The 21,854-nt window shown below is 41.5% G+C and overlaps 1 long non-coding RNA gene across 2 annotated transcripts in view; it reads right to left on the reverse strand.

The window, feature by feature from the left end:
• LOC143268693 (uncharacterized) overlaps positions 1–21,644 on the reverse strand; it is a 92,025-nt gene extending 70,381 nt beyond the window's left edge. The window contains exons 1-2 of one of the 2 annotated variants that reach the window (XR_013044797.1): positions 21,449–21,644; positions 8,096–8,194 (exon numbers count right to left, since the gene is read on the reverse strand). This is a non-coding gene — a long non-coding RNA (uncharacterized LOC143268693). Of the gene's footprint in view, positions 1–8,095; positions 8,195–18,943; positions 20,879–21,448 lie in introns of those variants that run through there. The other variant, XR_013044798.1, reaches the window with a different exon arrangement.
• Between the last annotated feature and the right edge of the window lie 210 nt (positions 21,645–21,854).

Here is a 21,854-nt window from a genome sequence, read left to right on the forward strand (position 1 = left end):
AAGGCTTAGTCTCTAGCTGGTGAGACCATGGAGAAGTAATTGAATTACACTGTAAGATCACTGACTTACCAAGGGGTCTACCCACTGATGTTTTCAAAATCAAAGGGGGCCATTAGAATGTAGGCCCTCATTGGTGGAAATAGGTCACTGTGTACTGTGCCTGTACCTTTGAAGACGGGTTTCTCTCTCTCCTCCCCTTCCTTCCCCTCCCCTCCCCTTTCCTCCCCCGTCCCAAAGTGAACATCTCTGTTCCACTATCATGTCCACTGTGCCACACTGTCTCATCACAGGCCCAGGAAAAATGGAACAAACTACAAATAGACTGACACCTATGAAAACCCGAGCCAAAATAATCTGTTTCTCCTCTTGTGTGTTCAGGATTATTTTAGTAGTCTTTCCAACGGTTGTGATAAAATCCCCTAACAAAAGCAGCTTAAGAAAGGAGCGGTCGGTTTGCACTCACGGTTCAACGTTACAGTCCACCATGGAGGAAGTCATAGATAGCAGTAGGAAATGAGGCAGCGTTTCTCAGGCATTCAAAGTCATGAAGCAAAGATGATGAATTCATATAACCAGCCACTTTCGTATTTTTACACAGTTCAGGATCCCAGACTAGGGAACAGTGGCACTCACAGTAGGTGGGTTTTCCCATCTCAGTTAACCTGGTCAAGATACTTTCCCACAGGAATGCCCAGAGGCTCATTTCCCAGGTGACTCTAGATCTTATCAAGTTGACAACTGATAGGATACCCATCTTGGGTGTTTTGTCACAGCAAAGGAAGGCTGATTAATGCAAAGAGTATAAGCAAGGAGTAATTATTTCCTTAACTATACCTGTAATAAAGAGACCTGTTGAAAAATACTTTAAGAGAGGAACACTAGGCATTGGGAAACTTGGAATACTGACAATCATGGAAATGAAAAGAATAAGCCCTGTGTTCCTGAACTGGACAGGTAGAATGATTGCTCTGCTTGAGATGGGACCTGTTAAGTAAGAGATTCGTGATGAGAAGGGAGAAACAGAGATCTGGGGAGAATGGTGAGAAACAGTCCCAAGTGAAAGGGGACCTTGCACCAGGAAAGCAGAAGGAGGTGATCAGGGGATTGGGCACGTTCTGAGCAGCACAGTGAAGTCCTGAATGATTTAAAGTGGGAGACTGAGGATAGCCTTCTGAGTTATCCCTTAGAGACCTTGAAGTAGGTCCTGTGTTGTAACAGAGTAGTCAGGGCTGGAGTCCCATTGACAGCGAATTAAACCAGCTGCAACTTGTTTTGAGATTTGGGGCAATGTATTCACCAATGCTATTTCATCTTGCTTATGTAAATGAAGCAAGTATCCGGTACACAGCACTTGTCTGATGACTGAAGGCTATCCTCTTCGGTATCCATCACCACAGCTGCAGAGTCCTGGCTTCTTCTTTTCCTTTGAGTTCACACTTCAGGGCATATGTTTGTATCATTGTACTTTTCTTCTATTCATTCCTACCTCTGTCTTTTCCCATAACTGCTCATTCACGAATCATCCCCATCTATCTGCATGATACATATTTATATCAAGTACATAATATAAGAAAATTACAAAAATAGTACCCTATTCCCCTTAGAATTTTCCTCTTTTCTCACAGTACCTCACTTATTTTCAATACATATCTGTGTGTTTGTGTATGTGTGTATAAAAAAAATCTCACAAACCTAGAGTCTACATACAAGATAAAGCATCAATTTTCATGCAGATGTTAAGACTTAACTCTTCTTCATACCTGAATAAAACTCCACTGTATATGTGTAACATATTTAAGTCATCCATTCAGGTATTGGTGAGCGTCTATGCTGTTTCCATTTCTTGGCTACTGTGGATAATGCAGCCACAATCATAGCTGTACAAATGTCTCTCTGACATACTGACTTAAATGGCTTAGCTGCTGGGTCATATGGTTGTATTTGCTCGTCTTTTCTCTATCTTTCTTTCTTTCTTTTGAGGAACCACCACAGTGTTGATTTATTTCTATAGTGGCATAACCAATTTACATCCCAACTGATAATATAAGGGTTCTTTTTTAAACACATCCTTACCATCATTTGTTTATTTTATTTTATTATGTTTTTAGTTGAAATAGAATCACATCACTTTCCTCTCTCCTGTTTCTCTTAGATACCCTCCGCCAGCACCCTCCCATACCCCCCCACTCTCACATTGCTAGCCTCTTTTTCTTGATTATTATTGTTACATGCACACACACACACACACATATGTATATGTGAGCTATATGTGAGAACTATACTTACTGAGCTGAGAGGGAATCTCACAGTGGTTTTATTTATATTTCTCCAATAGCTAAAGAGGTTGAACTTTCTTCTTTTGAAAAATATCTGTTTAATCCATTTGACCAATTATTCTTCGGATAGTTTTTGATGTATGGATTATTTGCTTGCTTGCTTGTGTGGTTCTTTATATATTTTAGATATTAACTTCCTGGTGAGATGTTTTTTCCATTCTATAGGCTGCCTCTTCATTTTGCTGATTCTTTTCATTTTCTACAAGTGTGTGTGTGTGTGTGTGTGTGTGTGTGTGTGTGTGTGTGTGTGTGTGCATGCTCGCGTTATGTTATGTGTATTCCTGAATGTGTGCATGAGTGTGGGTACCTGAATTCCACAGATAGGTGTGGAGGCCAGAGGTCAACCTCTTGGGGTGTCAGTGCCCACCTTTCCCCTTATTTGAGACAGAAGCTCTCTGTTACTTGACAATGCTTATTCCAGTCAGACAGCACCCCTACCCCCACCACCGCCCCCCATTCGAAGACTCTGTCTTGACCTCCCAAATGACTGAAGGAACACTAGGCTTAAGATGTGTGCTGGCACACCTCACTTTCTGTGGCGTCTCTAGACTCAAACCCATAGGATTAAGATGTGTACTCGAGGGCCGGGCGGTGGTGGCACACGCCTTTAATCCCAGCACTCGGGAGGCAGAGCCAGGCGGATCTCTGTGAGTTCAAGGCCAGCCTGGGCTACCAAGTGAGCTCCAGGAAAGGCGCAAAGCTACGCAGAGAAACCCTGTCTCGAAAAAACCAAAAAAAAAAAAAAAAAAAAAAAAAAAAAAAAAAAAAAAGATGTGTACTCGAACATGTGACTTTCCATGGCGTCTCTGGACTCAAACCCATGTCCTATCCTTTCATCTAACCCCCTGTGCCATCCCCGCAAACTCATTGAGAAGCTTTCTTTACTTTATTGTGGTCTCATTTGTCCACATGTGGCATCTTTTAATGAGTGATTGCAGTCCTTCTCAGAGATTCCCTGACAATACCTAACCCAGGAAGCATTTTCTTTATGCTGTCCTCTAGCAGTCTCAGCACTCCATGCAAATACCTAAACTAAATCATGAAAAGGCCAACACACTTTAGTCTCCATCCCTTGTGTGAAATGTCCCCACAGTCTTTTTTGTTTTCCAGCTGTTGGCAATGTCTTGGAAGACTGAAGAGCCTTTAGAAGGTGAGGCCTGCTTGGTAGAAGCCATTACTAAAGGCAGTTCTTTGTGGGCTGTAGCTCACAACTCTCAGCTTCCTGGTCAGCCATGGAGTGAGAATGCCACATTCCCCACTGCCGTGAACACCATGCCTTCTGGCCCGTGGCGAACTGATACTTCTAAAGTGAGCCAAAATAAGCCCTCCTCTCTGTAAGCTGTTGCTATTAGGCATTGTTACCATAGCAACACAAAAGCGACTGGTCCACCCAGCTGCTAGCCTCGAGCTTACCCACGTGTACCACCCAGGTGACACTCAGCTTCAGGAAGGCACAGAGCTCTCACATCTGAACACGGACGTTTGCTCAGATTCCAGGTGCCCCCAGCCTGAACGTTAATGACGGGCACAGAACAGAGAAATGGAAGGACTACCCCATGTCTGTGTGTGCTGATGAGTCAGGGTGAGGCAGGAGGAGTAGGCTGGGAGCAAAACCACGGCACACGTAGAGCTGGGAGCTGTGTTCCCACCAGATGCTTGCATAAACTTCAGAGTCGTGTGCCACAAGGATGTGGAAAGGTTTGGACGCAGCCTTGGAGTCTTTGATCTGCCTACAAGAACTGGGTGACTCAGAGCCAGACATTTTCCTCTCTAAGCCTGAGTTCCCTCAGTCCCAAGGTTCCTGTGTATATATATATCGTCTTCATATAGCTTATATAATGGGGAAACAGATTTCATAAATACCATTGAATAAATGCCTCCCATGTGCATACCCAACAACTTACTGACACTAGTGAATGCCCTTCTCATTAGCTCATCACGGGGCCTGTGTCTTCTTGTGTCCCATTTCATTCCAGCACAGAATTCGGTTTTCTGGCCTCCCTCCCTCCCTCCCTCCCTCCCTCCCTCCCTCCCTCCCTCCCTCCCTCCCTTCCCTTCTTTCCTTCTTCTTTCTTTGACTTAATGGCAGGTGAGAGAGCTGACCCTGGGGTCACAAGAGTAGGAGAGCTAGCCCCGACCCTCACGGGCTGCAGTGCAGGAGAAAGCAGCCTCTGCTTCCTGTCTGGGCAGCACACTAGAGCTGACCCTGATGTCAGGGACACAGGTGAGCCAGCCCTGAGGGTGTGAGAGCAGGAGAGCTGACCCCGCCCTCCTCCTCTGCCACGCTGTGGCATGGGTGAGGGAAAGATGCCCTCCTCACTCTGCCCCTTGCCACCTGTGGCAGGTGAGAGAGCTGCCCCCCCCCGGGGGGGGGCAGAGAACCAGCTCTGCCTTACACCAGCTACAACACACTGGAGCACATCCTGTTGTTGAGTTTGCAGGTGAGCAGGCCCTGAGGGCATAGAGCAGGAGAGCTGAACCCCCTACCCATGACCCCATCATCCCCTCACCCCTCACCCGGCTTTCCTCCTAAAGAAATCAGGAGAGAGGGCCCTGCACCTTCCCTGCCCAAAACAGTAGAGCTGGCCCCAGCATCTGAGGGCCCAAGAGCAGAACTGGCCCGGCACCTCACTGTAGGCTGCATTGGGTGAGCTAGCAGAGGTAGTGCTGGAAAGCTCTCCTGGGTAGTGATGACGAGAAAGCCACGAAGCTGACCTACCCAGCTACCACCCAGTCCTGGACCCAGGGCTACGCATTGGTCCACCCCAATATCCACCAAATCTATGAATTGTTGGAGTATGTGAAGGGGACGAACTACAAGTCCAAAACAACAGGATCTCTAGGACACAGGACAACCACGGGATGTCCAAGAGGAGCCCCAGAGAGAGCCCATTATTGGTGGTGTAGCAGAAACTAGAGTCCTCCAGCCGGATCAATGACTCATGGTAATGAACACTTGCAAGTAAAGATGAATGGACTAAAGGGTAAACTGTGTGACTCAACGGGCCACGGTACAGCTTCCACGACGAGATTCTTTTTCAGTTGTTGTTTTTATTTTTGTTTGGTTTTGTTTCTGTTTTTAAATTTGCTTTTGATTTGGGGGAGAGGTTGCAAGGGCAGAGGGCAGATGGAGGGGACAGGGAAGTGAGTGGAATCGGAATGCATGGTGTGAAATCCACAATGATCATAAAGGTAAAAAATAAATAATAAAATTAAAAAAGAAAAAATGACATAAAGCTCTAAAGAAACAAGATATGAAAGAAGCAACATTTCTGCTAAGCAAAAAAGTCTTTTTTTTTTTTTTTTTGAAAAGGAGGGAAGCAAACTGAGCAGGTTTCTCTCCCTCACAGACAGGCAGTGTCACCAGCTGCTTCAAGCCCCTGCTGCTCTGACTTCCTTGTCATGGCAGATCACACCCTCAAACTGTGGGCCAAAGCGACCCTCTCTCCTTAGACCAACCAGAAACCAGGCCTTCGCATTGTGTTTCTAGGTCTGATTTCTGAATCCCTGGGAGACTTATATGCTTGTTTTTGAAGAAGAAGTCTGTGCTGGTCATCTGCTTCTTTTCATCCTTGTGACCCCAGGAGGCAGAGTAAGGGAGGAGGGGATTATTCTGGTTCCTAGCTTCAGAAGTTTTTCTGCATCACCATTGGGTACCACGGTTTCTGTGTGGCTGTATGGTGATTCATTTTCATCCATGTAGTGACATGGTGGGGACATTGGAACACAGCAGCTCACAGGAAGTGCCAGGAAAGCCTAAGACAGGAATTTGCTGACCTTTAAAGTCCCGCCTCCAGTGACCCACTTCCTCCAGCCAGGCCAGATCTCCTGCTTTCCACCACCTTCCAATGCCATCAAATTAGGAATCTACCAGTTAGGCTAGTGCCCTCATGATCCAATCACTTCACAAAGCTCCCCATTTGCCAATTAACGTGTTAACACTTCAAAGCGTACTTCAGACTACAATGACTGCAAGCCAGAACAGAGCAGTAGTGAAAACCACACATGTTGGAATGAGATGGCCCAGGGTTCAAATAGCAGTTCTCACTAAGTTACTGAGTGAGAAAAGCTGCATTAGAAAAGTTATATACAAAAGTTATAAGGATTAAATAATTTGCATATACACACATGCACATATGATTGAGAACCATATCTGGAACATAGTAAGTTCTCAGTTTGTGGCTTGTGACTTTCCAGGTTAGTAGCTGTGTTTATACAAATTCACAAAATAGAATTGTCAAGGGAAATGCCACAAGTCAACAGGAAATGGAATTTCATGAGTGGTCCAGTGGACACCTGGAGGTTCCCCTGCTCCCGAGATCTCCTCACTGTTCTCTCTGTGGAGACTCCTTTTCCACTCTTTGGTCCTTTCAGAAGAGAGCCCCCAACAGGAAGAATGGCAGAGGGTGGAGCATTGTGGGAGAGGACATTGTCGTAAACAAGGAATTTGAGAAGAATGGACACTAGTGATGGAGATGAGCAAGGATTCCTTAAAACCCTGCTGTGCCTGAGGCAATGCTTGGGTCCAATAAGGACAGTTCCTCTTGTTGACTTTTGACCTGACCGGAATCTTGCCCTAGGAAGAGCAACACCATTTCTTTCCTCTTGCTCCAGGCTTTCTGCCACTTTGTAACTAGCTCTCCTATCAGTGTGTGTAGGTACTGTTGTGATAGCTGCTATATAAATACAAGAATAGAGAACCAGAGAGGAGGGGAGGCAATTAGCTCGATTGTATAAGGCTTTTTTAAGAAGCAGGGAAAATTTCTCTCCATAAATTTATTCTTGTTTCTAAAGAGGCAGAAAGAAAATGTTACAAGAGATGCCCTCACCACCAGCCCTGGTGCACAGTGCTGACTCGAAAAGAATACAGAGTCCACTCCGTTTCCCGACCTGAATCAATCTGATTTTCCAAATCAATTCCTTTTCCTACTGTATTCCACCTCCATGTAAAAAAAACCTCTTTATACATGGGAAAGTGGAGAATGAGTCTCTCAAACAGTTGTCATAAATTAGAATAAATTGCATTAATTCAAGATGTAAAACTAGGGGAGCCAGGAGAACATGCAACATATTTTCCCCAAATAACACTGTGAAGAAGCACACATGTATGCTCTGGGCATATGTGTATCTTTCCTGTGACTGACAGCCTGGAGGACGGTACACGTGATCCATGCATTGCTGAGGTGAAAACACTGTTCATTTGAACTGAGGAGCAAAGTAAATAGAAATGGATAAAAAAAAAACAACTCAGAGGTTTACAGTGCAGATGGGTTTACAATACAAAATGCTCTGCCTTATCAGAGGTGTTCTTATCTTTTGTTCTAGGAAATTAGCACATATTCTTCAGCCTAATGCTCTCCCAACTGAGCTCCTTCAACATATATTCTTTATATAGATACATATTAGAAAAACTACAGATGGTCAGTAAATTATGTCTGAACCTTAGTAATTCCATACAAGTTATAGGCAGTGATGAAAGTTTATCTCTCCTGCCTTTTTATTATAGTGATGATTGATCTTGTTTTGTCATGGTGTACATAACAAAAGTAATTTAAAACCTTGACGTTAATAATCCAAGATAAAGAAATAAAATGAGAAAGGTATGTGTGTGTGTGTGTGTGTGTGTGTGTGTGTTGCATATCCATGCTTATGAGGAGACAGGGTAAAAGACTTTGATGATCCAAGAAAAATAGTTGACGATATGGCAAAAATGCTCCCCAGAGACACACAGGTTAAGGCAAAGCTACAATTACACGTACCTGAACAGCACATACCTGGGCACCTGCCAACATCTGCCTTGTTATCTGAACGAATGGCCTCAGGGAGCACGAGAAAGGGATGACATCACCTTCCTCTGCCTATTCAGGAAGAAAAACCAAACCAAACCAAATGTTATTCCGGTCGTGCACCACTTTAATACACTAATACCAAATTTTAAAGTAAATGAGCACTGCCTACAGATTTACTATTTTATTTATTGTTTCTGACAAAAAAATCCTTTTAATATTTGTCATGACCAATACGTTTGACCACAAGATCTACGACTGTTAAAAGGTCTAGTTTAGTGCACGTGAGAGATGAGAGGGCAAATACACAGATCAGAACACCAGCCTTATCCTTGGTCTTGCAGACTCTTAGGCTTGCTTTGAAATGGTCGGTTATGGCTCTCCAGGGAGCTTTTATCTGGACCAATTCCCACAAAGCAATCAATGTATATCATTATTTCTTTCCTTGCCCCAAAGAACAGGATGCAGAGAAAGCAATGCACAGGTAGCAAAGAGTTGAGAGTCTAGTGTGCAGAAGAAGCCAGTTTCTAAGCATCACATCAGGATACCAGCCCTTTCTCTGGCAGAAGTTAGTCATCATTTCTCACACGAGCCATGCTTTCTCTCCTAGGATTTATGTGTCTTCCTCCCCTCTACATAAAGAATTAGCTGAATATAGTAAAAATCAGAGGACTCTGGGGCTGCAGATGGCTGACCAGCTGTTTCTGGGTGACACCCCATGAATCAGTGCCTCATCGAGCTTTAGTGCTTCCATGTTTGGGGGGCAAAATATTCTGCATTTTAGAAAACTAGTTCATGGAAAATAATACAGCAAACTAACATTTATAGAAAACCACAGTAATCTTGTAACAAATGTCCTAAATTATGTACTCAAAAGAGGATCCAATTTTACACAAGGTTCTCTTTCTGAAGCCTGCAGGACAGAACTCTTTCTCCTTTGGTGTTTGCAATTGCTGCTCCTTTCAACCCCCAAGTCCACACTGCAAGTGCCAAAAAAAAAAAAAAAAAAAAGGACAAGAAAGAAAAAGATATGTCACTTTATATAACTTACACACAGAAGACATATTTCAGCATGGGAAAAATGGCTGGCTCAGGGAGGGGAATGTTCAGAAAACTTCATTTTTATGCTTTTTTTTTTTTTGAGACTCACTGTATATATTTTCATTTGGTTTGATGTTAAGATTAATGCTGCTTTTAAAAGCTCCTGGTTTCCACTTAAACAATGGGTGTTCTTCAGTACTTCAGTACTTTGCTGGGGGTATGGGGAAAATAAAAGTCAAATGCTGGTTTATGTTCCAGCTGCTGCTCTCCCTCTTCTTCATTGAGGAAGTCTCTGGCAAGACAAGGGTTTCACCAAAGCCCTTCCCTGGTTGTTCTCTTCAGCTTTAGATTCTTCTTTGATGTGAAATGTCTAAAGCCGTCATTTTAATAGGAGAAAGAGTAGACATAGGCCAAACACCAATGGCCAGGAAGAAGGCATTTGGGAGATAGGAGAATCAGAAAGCTCTGTGATCATTTTCATTCAATGAAAGCCATTCCTTTGGGTGGGAGTGTCCAAGGCCTGTACCCACACATGCTGCCCGCATACCACACAAGCTGCAGGAATGCAGATTTCTGTATCTGAGAGCAGCTGCTAAGTGAAGTGGAACACCCAACAGATGGCTGCATTGTCATTGTTGGGGGAGGAGGGGAGAGCAGCTATTTTGGATTTTCTGTTGAGGGTGTATATGTGTGTGAATGCATGTGTGTGTACGTGTGTGTGTGTGTGTGTGTGTGTGTGTGTGTGTGTGTGTGTGTGTGTGCATTTTCACAGAATTCTGTTCTCCACCACCTAAGTTCTCCACTACAGAGAGTCCTCCTGTTTTCTCAAAGGCTGGCTTTTATTTTGACTACTAGAACAGTCACTAGAGGTCTTTTGGTCATTTAATATTTAACAGATAAAAACCAATAAGGTCCAAGGACCTTGTTAAAGTCAAGACCATAACTCTTTCACTCGGCCATGCAACATAAACAAATTAATTAATAAAATAGACAAGTAAATAAAAACCCTACATCGTATTTACCTGAGTATAAGTACTGATCACTAAAGAAAGAAAACAATTCAAGGGTCAGAATTTTAGACTTTGAAAAATACAGCTGTATTTTTTTTCCTTTAAAACTCTATGGAGGAGGTGCTCTGCAATTCTCAGAAGAAAAAAATGAAGTCTTTATAAACTAGCCTATATGAGTATTTTACTATGCATCTTATTAGATGTTTAAACACTTTGACTCATAGCACTCCAACATTTTAATCTCATATTTTAGAAATAATGGTCTTCTGCATTTCTGGTTGCAGAATACTCAGTTAAACTTCAAAGTCAAAGCTATCAAAAGTCATGCATAAAAGGCAAGGAGAAAAACCTTAGATCCCATCCTGATGTGCTTGCAAAGGGTCCCTGTCACCTTTCTGATGGTTGCTTAAGGTCAGGGTACAATCACATGGTTTGTTCACTGGTGTGTGTGTGTGTGTGTGTGTGTGTGTGTGTGTGTGTGTGTGTGTGTGTGTGTGTTTCTTTCCAGAAATAGAATCAATAGAGAACAGACAAACCCACACTTGCCAGTTTGTACAGTTTTGTGGTTTCTGCCAGGGTTACTGACTGGAGAAGGTCTACTAGATAATGAAAGCAAACTATTTCAGTTCCTGTGGGCCTAGAGAGCTTCTGTAAAGTTCTAGTTTGAAACAAATGAATAACAAATTAAAAGACACAGTAAAATGAGGGGGTGGTTAAAATATATTAACTGAAATCAATGTAGGAGAAACATAGTTAAAAACCTTGCATTCTCAGCAATAGCTTGTGATGTATTTGGTTAATCCCTTAAAATTTATGTTAAAAGCCTTTTAGCAGAAAGTCAATACACGTAGGTGGTGGAACAAGTACATCATCCTGCACTGGAGGTCGCATTAAATATTCTGCATAGGCTCCACTGTCTGTAGGAAATAAGCAGGGGTTCATCCAACGGAAGTCCAAAATCAAGGGGACCAAGTGTGCTTCTCGAAACAGTCTGTGGAGCCATGCTGAGTATCATGCTGTCTTCTGCCTAGGTTTCCCACTGACGTCAACAAGGGTCCTGGAAATGAAGCAGGATCAAAATACCAGAAGCCTAGCCTAATAATAGAGCGAAAATGGGGAGCAGATGGAAAGTAAAGCTTCACACATAGAGTGTGACCTCATGCTATAAATTTGTCAAGTGGAATAAACAACAACAACGGCAAAGTATGAAAGGCTGTGAGCCCTCAGTGGTGTCAAACTTCCAGAACTTGGCTGAGTGGAAAAGTACCTACAGAGGAACCTTTCAAAATGGGGAAAAAAAGAAAGCATCCATTTGGGGACGAATTACTCCTGACTGTGTCTAGGAGCAAAGGACACTCAAAACTGAAAGCATAACAGTCTAGACATAGATTGTGAATGTCTTCCTTTTACCCATTATGAGTGTGGACATTCATCTGCACTGTTTTCGTCTCACTTGGACAAAATTATTGTCGGTGAGGAGATATGGCCACAAACGTGAAGTCTGGTGACAAAGTCAGAGAAAACACTGGGCCTGAAACAGTAAGTTACAAGGGGTCTGCGACACCCTCAACAGATGGAAGGGCTCTTTCCTGTGTCCTTGTCGGGTGTGTGTGTGTGTGTGTGTGTGTGTGTGTGTGTGTGTGGTGTGAAGTCCTCACTGGACGCTTTTTGCCTTAGCGCTGTTCTATCGCTGTGAAGAGACACCATAACCACCACTATTATAAAGGAGAACAGCTGGGGCTGACTTACACTTTCAGAAGTTTGGTCTGTTATCATGGCTGGAAAGATGACTGCATGCAAGCAGACATGGTACTGGAGAAGGAGCGGAGAGTTCTACATCCAGATTGGCAGGCATCATGAAGAGACAAACACTGGGCCTGAATTGGGCATTTGGAACCTTAAAGCCAACCTCCACAGTGACACACTTCCTCCACCAAGACCACATCTACTCCAACAAGACCACACCTCCTAATGGTGTCAAACCCTATGGACCTATGGGGGCCATTTTTATTCAATCCACCACAGTCTACCCATGGCCCCCATAGGCTTGTAGTCAGATCATTTGGCCAAAGCTAGAACCCTGTGGCCAAAGATGCCAAGTTCTGCTTGTTGGGACTAGAACATGGTTTTCCTCATTCAAATACTTTTTCACCATCATTCTGTTATCGGCAGTTTCCTTCCCTGCCTAAGCTTGGCTATCCTGAAACTTGATCTAGAGACCAGACTGGCCTTCAACTCAGAGATCAGTTTATCTCTGCCTCCCAAGTGCTGAGTGCTGAGATTTAAGGTATGTGCTTCCAAGGACCACACTAAGCTTTTCCTTAATTCTTTTTCTCAGACTGGAAGCTTAGCTGTGTGGGAATTTACCCTAAGGTCACCACTCTTTTATTTCACTGAGTATCAGGCTTTTATTTAATCTACTTAGCTCTTTGAGCATTGGACTTAGCTCCACTACACTTCCTAGTGCCCTCATTCTCTCAAATTTTCCATTATGGGCTTTATTTTTGTTTTTTGTTTTGTTTGTTGTTGTTTGTTTGGTTTGGGTCAGTTTGTACCTTTTCATTATAGGTCTACATAAGACTGGCCACTTAACCATGCAGCACAGTCAATATTAGACTGTTTTAAATTCTTCTCTGCCAGTGCCATTAATCCAAAACTCTTCAATTTAATCTCAGGCTGATTTTTTGGACAAGGGCAGAAAGCAGCCACATTCTTTGCCAAACTATCACAAGATCACACTCTGGAGCACATACTACTCTTATTCTCCTCTGGAACCTCTGTAGCTAGGCTCCCACAGTTCAAGTCACCCTCAACACCACTGTCTTCCATGCTCCTACTGGGATAGCCCATTAAGACACTATGGCCATGGCAATTCTCATAAAAGAAACCATTTAATTGAGCCTGGCTTACACTTTCAGATTCAGCCTGTTATAGTCTTGGCAGGAAGCTTTGTGACACACAGCCAGACATGATACTGGAGAGGTAGCTGAGAGTTAAAATGTCATAGTTCAAGACTGTGGTTATTTGGATGGACTGAGAAAGTCTTGATACAAATTTCCTATAAATCTTTACTGAGTGTACATTTGACAGAAAAAAAAAACATTTTTGGATCTACTTACTAATTGGATTTACAAACATCTCTATTTTTGATAAAGACAAAGAAAGCTCAGGAGAGAAATTTAAAAAAAAAGTCAACTTCAACCTCTAAATACTTATCTGTCAGTCAATTATCCAGATATTCTATTTGATGAGCATTGCATTTTCATTTCAAATAAATCTCAAGGGCGGAAGAGGTAAATACATAAACCTTTAGAGTTCAGCTAGACTTTCTTTTTATTTTAGTTGTTTAACTGATGGGATAAGGGGAACGCCAGTTTTTAAAAGATTCCCTTTGAGCTTACCACTCTGTTGGTTTTTGGTTTCTGACTCAACCCCCATGAAAAGAAACCACATTTTTTTAAGGCAACCTTTTAGGTTCTGCCACTTAGCCTCCCCCTCTGCCTAGCCAATGCTTTGCCTTGGGTCTTCTTTCTTCCTTTGATTTTGTTTTTGAATTTGATATTTCAGAATCTCCCTCATTCTTTACATGTAGAACTTTGCCCTGTTTCCCCTTGCTCCTCAACTAGAGACTGAGAGAGTCTAGTGCAGCCCTTCCCAGGATCCTATATGCCTCAGGCCTCTGGGAAAAACACATTAAACTCTCATCTCTGCTACAAAATCAGACCACAGGGAACTTTTATAAAGTGATGAAGTTATGCTACAGTGTGACTGCATGGAATAAGGTATACCAAACCACAAAAACTTCTAGAGATCATTCATTTTCAGGAGAGAAAAATTACCTTCAGACCTAGTGTATAAGTCTGGGTTCTCTGGAGGAACAGAACTTACAGATTGTATCTATATCATCTGTAGATAGATAGATAGATAGATAGATAGATAGATAGATAGATAGATAGATAGATAGATAGGTAGGTAGGTAGGTAGGTAGATAGATAGATAGATAGATAGATAGATAGATAGATAGATAGATAGATATAAAGATTTATAAATATGACTAGTCCAAAAAACAGTGCAAGGTCCAAGAATCCAGTAGCTACTTAGTCCACAAAGCTGAATTTCTCAGCTGGTCTTCAGTATACACCAGAATCCCAAAGAAGTAGGCTTCAATGTCAGCAAAGGTATGGACTTGCAGGCAAAAGGCAAACAAGCAAAGAAGCACCTTCCCTCTTCCATGTCCTTAATCTAGGCTTTGAGCAGAAGGTGTGACCCAGATTAAAGGTGTCATTCTCCACCTCTAAAGACTGAAATTAAGAAGGGGTCTTCCCACTTCAAATTATTTAATTAATAAAAATCCTTCACAGGTGTCCCCAACCGCTTGGGTTTCAGTTAATTCCAGACTCAGTTAAATTGATAACCAAGAATAATCATAACAATTTTACCCTTTGTCAATTTGGCATACAGTCATATCTTTCTATGTCTTATTTAATTTCCTAATGAAAACAATAACGAAGGTCATAATTACACCTAACATGATATAACCATCCATATACAATTGAAAATGGATTATGTACTTAACCAGTTTATTATTATGCCTAGCATGATATAAATATGCCCTGTACAACTGAAAATGCATTATAAATTTTAGAAAAGGTGGAAATGTCCCTTAAGGGACATTGTATTAGTGTCTCAAACTTACATATAATGACCACTGATATTCTCTTCATTGATGTTATATTTGATGATAAAGAAATCAAAGAAAGAAAACACAAATATTAGAACAAACAAACTTTTAACAAAATATGACAGGAATGCTCATGTCAATTATAATATTATAATATTCTATTCTATGTACCTGGTCACATGCTTTAGCTGGTATTTATAACTACCTTTCTCTACCATCCATTCTGTATTTCCTCTACCCTCAGCAAGTACCTCAGCAGGTCTTGACTCTTTTCCTGGATGAGTGACCCATGCCTTCCTTCCTTTATCATCCTGCCTGGATTAGGTTGTTACATTTTCCCATTGATTTTAATCACAGAACAGGGTATCACCAACAGACACTGCAATGAATCTCCTACATTCCAGACATAATCTTTTCTTAACTCCATTATGGTAATCTGATACCTCCTGGTAATCTGGATTAATCACTCCTCCTAAAACTCTTTCTTAGCCTGTAGGTTTAAGGACATCAGAAGCCCAAAGTGCCTAGGGTGAAGTCTGTTCAATGGAATGTTCATGTGTCTCCTGGCAGGAGTGCTCCCACTCTGGAACCAAAACTTCTAGGTCAGTAGAACTTAAGGTTATGTGAGGAATATTCCTTTACACTATGTAAATATATGTCACTGTGATTGGTTTAATAAAGAACCTGACTGTCCAAGAACTGGACAAGTAGAGTTTAGGAAAGACTTGAGACAAAAAGACAATACTGGGAAGAAGGGACGAGTCAGAGGAGTTGCCAGTCACACGTGGAGAGGAAACCAGAGGTGAAAGATGAAATAGAGGTAATGTCGCACAGCAGAATGTAGAGTAATATAAATGTGTTAATTTTAAGTTGTAAGAGTTAGCTAGCAAAAAGCTTGAGCTATTGGCTGAGCATTTATAATTAATAAGAAGTTTCCATGGGGTTATTTGGAAGCAAATGCCAAGACACAGAGAAATTTCACCTACATTTGGTGCCCAACATGGGGTAACTACATCCACATAAGACCTGAGGAAGCTTAGAAGAGTTTAAAAACACACAAAAATGGAGACATACATGGCTTCCTAGTCTCATGTCTCACATTCTGGCTGTAGTATAGCGACACATGTCCTGGCAGCTGCCAGCACACTGTGAGCTAAGCCACATGGCAGGTTCCTGTAATCTCTCTCATGGCCACAGTACAGAGAGGTGTCTCCCAGCTGTTGCCTATGGACTTGAGCCTCCAGTGTGAGCTCCGCCATCATGCTACATGGCTGGTTTGGGGTTTTGTTCATGCAGACAGAAAAGGTTACAGATGCTCAGTAAAGATAGATCCTTTAAACAGGTTACAGTGTGTTTAAAAATGTGCAAAGCCTTGGGAGAAAAAAAGGGTATAGGCAATCATAAAAAATATATATTTTTAAAATAATAAAGTCCTTAAAGGGGGAATAAAGTGATATAAAAAAGCCACATAAAGATGGAAAATAACAATTCTGTATGTTATTGTGTTGTCTTTAGATTTTCTAATTGTTAATAAAGAAATGACAGCTGCTAAGACATATTGGATTATGAAAACTGCTGGATTAAACTAATCTATATGTGGTGTTTTAAAAATGTTTCCACTTCAAAATGGAAGTCAAAAACTATGTTACTTTGGGGAAGAGGTCATGCTTTTATTTCCACAAGAAATGAGAGGCTGTGGATTTATTCCAGATTGATTGGATTAGGTTGGATTGGGGAAGACTCCTTGAAATCCTGGCTACAGACATGAAGAAATAAACCTAGAAAACATGTAACATATATTTTACCTGATCTAACATAAAACAAAAAATCATCTTTAACTGACTTGTACACACCACACATTTCATACTTGTAATGTATGTTACCTATAAAAGTTGATGTATTTTCAGAACAAGGGGACCAAACACCAGTGAAAATGGATGACCCAGATGATCCAACATCTCAGAATGCCTTTGTTTGTTGCATTTCCTTGTAGTTCTGTATCCAGAAGACCTTCAAGGCTGCTGGCTGAGATGGTCCAGCCTTACAAATGACTCCAGTCAAGACCTAACTGATTTTCTCAGAGTTCTTTCATAGATGCCCAAATCCCCAAATATCAGTAAGTAGCCTAAAGATTGACACCTACATTCCCAAAAGATGAATTATGAATGTTTAGTATACTTTAAGGGGAGCTGGTTACAAATTGTTATTGGTCTTAGTAAAATAAATAAATGAATAAAAACCCTAAACAAAAGAGTTAATTTCAAAGATCCCTTTCTAAAGGAAAAAAAGGGGGACATGATATAGAAATGATAGAATTAAAGGGTAGATTATTAAATCTACTTTTAAACTAAAGAAGCAACTACTAATCTCAAAATATTTGACATTGGTATGGATTTTGTTTTATTGACACAAATTTAAAGTTAATTTTGTTGTACTGTATGTATGTTTCTACTCTTGTTTGGGGTATTATGCTTATGCAACTCATTAAAAATGCAATGTATAGTTCAGAAATACAGGTTAATAGTCATCTATAACAGTCAAACTTATAATGATGCTAACTATGTCTTCAAGGTCATATACAGATATATTTAGATAGATAGATAGATGGTCTTCAAACACTTCAAAGACCTATAGAATATGGCATTTAATATGTTTAATAACCTAAAGCTTTTCATGACAATGAGACATGTCTGCCCCTGACAACACCAATTTACTTCAAAAGATGAAAATGAGCATCAAAGAAATTCAATATGGTGTTTGTTTTCTTTATGGCAGAAACTAGCCATTTGGACAAAGAAACTGACCTTGCCCCAATTGCTGACAGTGTACTGTCCAAACTGGAGCAGCGGGACACAAAAGAAAACAACTGCCAAACTGTGCCAAGACAAGGTCAGACAGCCCTTCAAAATACCCTGCTTCTCAGAAATGTCTGTCAGATACATCAGGCCTATAGGCCAGAGACGGATGCCCCAATGTTATGGAAGAATTTAGAGTGACTGTCAGGCAGCCAGGTATTGTTGTCATTAGGTAACATTTCACCCTTCTGGGGTCTTTGATGGAGCTAAAAACCAAATAACCAGACTTAAAGTTTTCCTTAGTTATGATAAAAAGGTAAATAAAAAGGTAAAGAATAAAACTTTAGACTCACATAGATAAGATAGATAGTATTTTCTTTAAATTTTCCAAATTCAAATGGACTGGATATCATAAGTATAAGTCTTACTTGATAACAGTTTTTGTTGTATATAATTTTACTATGTTAAAATTAAAACCTTCCTTTTTCTTTAGACTAAAGGGGGAACTGTGGAATATTCCTTTACACTATGTAAATAAATATCTCTGTGATTGGTTTAATTAAAAAAAACTGACTGGTCAACAGGTGCACGTGGAGAGAATAGGCAGGACTCGAGACAAAAAGAGGATGCTGGGAAGAAGGGCAGTCAGAGGAGTCAACAGCCAGACACGGAGAGGAAACAGGAAGTGCAAGATTAAAGAGGGGTAATGCCATGTGGCAGAATGTAGATTAATAGGAACGGGTTAATTAAAGTTGTAAGAGCTAGTTAGTAAAGAGCCTGAGTTATTAGCTGAGCATTTATAATTAATATTAAGTCTCTGTGCCAGTTATTTGGGAGCGGCTGCCAGGACACAGGAAAACTCTGCCTACAGTTGAGGGAATAGGGAGAAAAAATTTTCATAGTGGGTCACTTGGAGTGATAATGAGTGGAACTATTCCCTTTTTCATCCCTTGATTTCTGAACTAATGGATCCTGGCTCTGGAAGAAACTGCACCACATATTGGATATTGATTCAAAGTATTCACTGCCTTCTGGAGACCCTGCCCATGACCTCAAGGCTAGTGCCACTTAATTGGTACTATAACTGTGTCTTTAAAAGGCTATTCCATCATTTTATCAGACCAGCTGCTCCTGGGTGGTGAGGAACATGATAATGATTGTGGGCACACAGTCATATTTCTCTGGCTGTGAAGTGAGTTCCTTGGTCAGAAGCAATACTATATGGAATACCATGATGGTGAATAAGGCATACAGTAAGGCCACAGATAGTAGTTTTGGCAGAAGCATTACTTACAGGAACAGTAAAACCATAATCAGAATAAATATCTACTCCCATAAGGACAAAGCATTTTTCTTTCCATGGAGGAAGTAGTCCAATGTAGTCAATGTGCCACCAGGTTGCTGGCTGGGCACCCTATGGAATGGTGTTATATCCAGAACTCCATGTTGGTCTCTGCTGTTGGTAGATCTGGCACTCAGAAACAGTTGTAGCCAGGTCAACCTTGCTGAGTGTCAGTCAATGTTGTTGAGTCCATCCAAAACCTCCATCTGTGCCACCAGGGCCATTTTGTTCATGGACCCATTGGGCAATGACAGAGATAGCTGAGGAAAGAGGTGGCTGCCCACAGTATGGGTCATCCTAGCTATTTGATCATTTAACTACTCTTCAGCTGCAAACACTTTTTGATGAACATTTACTTGGGAAACAAGTACCTTCTCATCCTTTGCTCATTTTGAGATTTATTTACACACTTCTTCTCCAGATGTCTTTCTGACCAATTTTCATATTACACTCTTTCAAAACCCATGACCATTCAGCCAATCCATTGGCTATAGCCCATGAATAAGTGAAAAATCCCATATCTGGCCATTCCTCCTCCCAAATAAAATGAATGACCACATGTACTGTCCGAAGTTCTGCCCACTCTGAACACTTCACTTCTTCTTTCAGGGTTGTCTTAGAAAGAGGCTGTAATACTGCAGCTGTATACTTCTACGTGGTGCCTGCATAACCCACAGAACCATCAGCAAACCAGGCTCTAGTATTCTTTTCCTCAGTCAACTGATCATAAGGCACACCCTAGGAGGCTATACGTTCATGCTTGGCAGGAGATGTCGTTGTTAACAGGAGTCATAATCATAGGCATTTGGGCAACTTCTTCATATAACTTGCTTTGCCTTCAGGAATTGCTTGGGCACAATCACATATATACTACTTCCATTTGATAATGGATTGCTGCTGTGCATATCCTACTTTATGGCTTGGTGGGTCAGATAACAGCCTCATGATAGACACCCCAGTTCACATATAACTTGGTAGTCCATTGTCAAATGTGCAGTTTCCACCAAGGCCCAATAGAGCAGCCTTTCAAACAGAGACTAGCGTGGAGATGATAGTACAGCCATGCTCCAAAATCCTGAAGGTTTCTTCTGTGATGTGCTTACAGGAGCCTACCAAAAGGCTTAAAACAGCAACCCTGTCTACCACTGACACCTCAAGTATAATCAGGTCTGCTGGATTATGTGGTCTAAGTGGTGGAGCAGCCAGGACAGCAGCCTGGGCCTGTTAAAGAGCTGTCTCCTTTTCCAGGCCCCACTCAAAGCTAGCAGCTTTCCAAGTCACTTAGTATGTGGGCCAGAGTACCACACCCAAGTGAGGAATGTGCTGTCTCCAGATTCTAAATAGGCCCACTAAACATGGTACTTCTTTTGTGGTGGTGAGAGGGCCAGGTACAATAACTCATCCTTTACCTTGGAAGGAACATCTCTTCATGCCCCACACCATTGGACTGCTAATCATTTCAATGAGGTAGAAGGCCTTCAAAGTTTTAGATGATTTATTGCCCATCTTCTGAGATGCATCTAGGATACCAAGTCCAAAGTGATTTGCCATCTCCTACTCACTTTGTCCAACAGGCACGATGGCATCAATATAGTGCACCAATGTGTTCTTTTATAGAAGTGGCGGATGATTAAGATCCCTTCTAACTGAATTATGACACAGGGATGGAGAGTTGATTTACCCTTGAGGGTAAAACTGTAAAGGTATTCTTCTGGATTTGCCAACTGAAAGCAAACTACTTCTGGTGGTTCTTATGGATAGGTGCCAAGACAAAGGCAGACGCCAGATCAATAGCTGCATACTATGTACCAGGAGATGTGTTAATCTGCTCAAGTGAGGACACCATATTTGGTACAGCAGCTGCAACTGGAGTCACTACTTGACTGAGTTCTTGATAGTTAACTGTCATTTTCCAAGATTCCAACTGTCATCTGTCCTCTGCACTAGAAGCTAGGAGAGTTAAAGGGAGATCTGGTGGGTACCACCATCTCTACACACCTTTCAGTTCCTTGATGGATGCACTAATTTCTGCCATTCCTTCAGGGAAGGGGTACTGTTTTTGATTCACTATTTTCCCTGTCAGAGGCAACTCTAAAGCTTCCATTTAGCTCAGAGGTTCTCAAGCTGTGGGTCATGATCCCTTCGACAAATCTTTATCTCCAAAATATTAATATTACAATTCATAACAGTAATAAAATCACAGTTAATAAGTATCAACAAAAATAATTTTATGGTCGGGGGTCACCACAACATGGAGAACTGTATTAAAAGGTCACACACATCATTAGGAAGGTTGAGAACCTCAGATTTAGCCTTTCCAACCATAATAGCCCTCACTCTGTGGGTCAGAGAATCAATATAAGAATTCTGCCAACTTCTAAGCATATCTATCCCAATTATACATTCCAGTACTGGGGACATCACCACAGGATGAGCTTGGGGATCCATTGGACTTACTGTGAGTCAGATTTCAGCCAAAGCTCCATTAATCACCTGAATTCCTTAAGCCCATACTTTAACTGGAGAAGCACAGTGTTTCTTGGAGTCTCCTAAAATCTGCACCAATTCAGAACCAGTATCCAAGAGATTGTAGAAAGTCCAATTGTTTCCTTTACTCCATTGTTGAGTTACTCTTATATAAGTCTGGAGGTCCCTCTGGAGAAGGGCTGGATAAAGAATAATGGTGAAACTCACAGGTACCAAGGTTCTTCATCAGTGGCATCTCACCTACCTACCCTCCATTCAAGGGGTTCTGGGTCTAAACTGACTCAAGTCTGGAAACTGGTTCACAGCCCAAGATTCCCTTTTGCCATGATTCAATATAGCTTCTTATCTATTTCATGCTCAGAAACACCATGGTTGA

Source organism: Peromyscus maniculatus, chromosome 15, assembly GCF_049852395.1.
Source record: "Peromyscus maniculatus bairdii isolate BWxNUB_F1_BW_parent chromosome 15, HU_Pman_BW_mat_3.1, whole genome shotgun sequence".
NCBI lineage: Eukaryota > Metazoa > Chordata > Mammalia > Rodentia > Cricetidae > Peromyscus > Peromyscus maniculatus.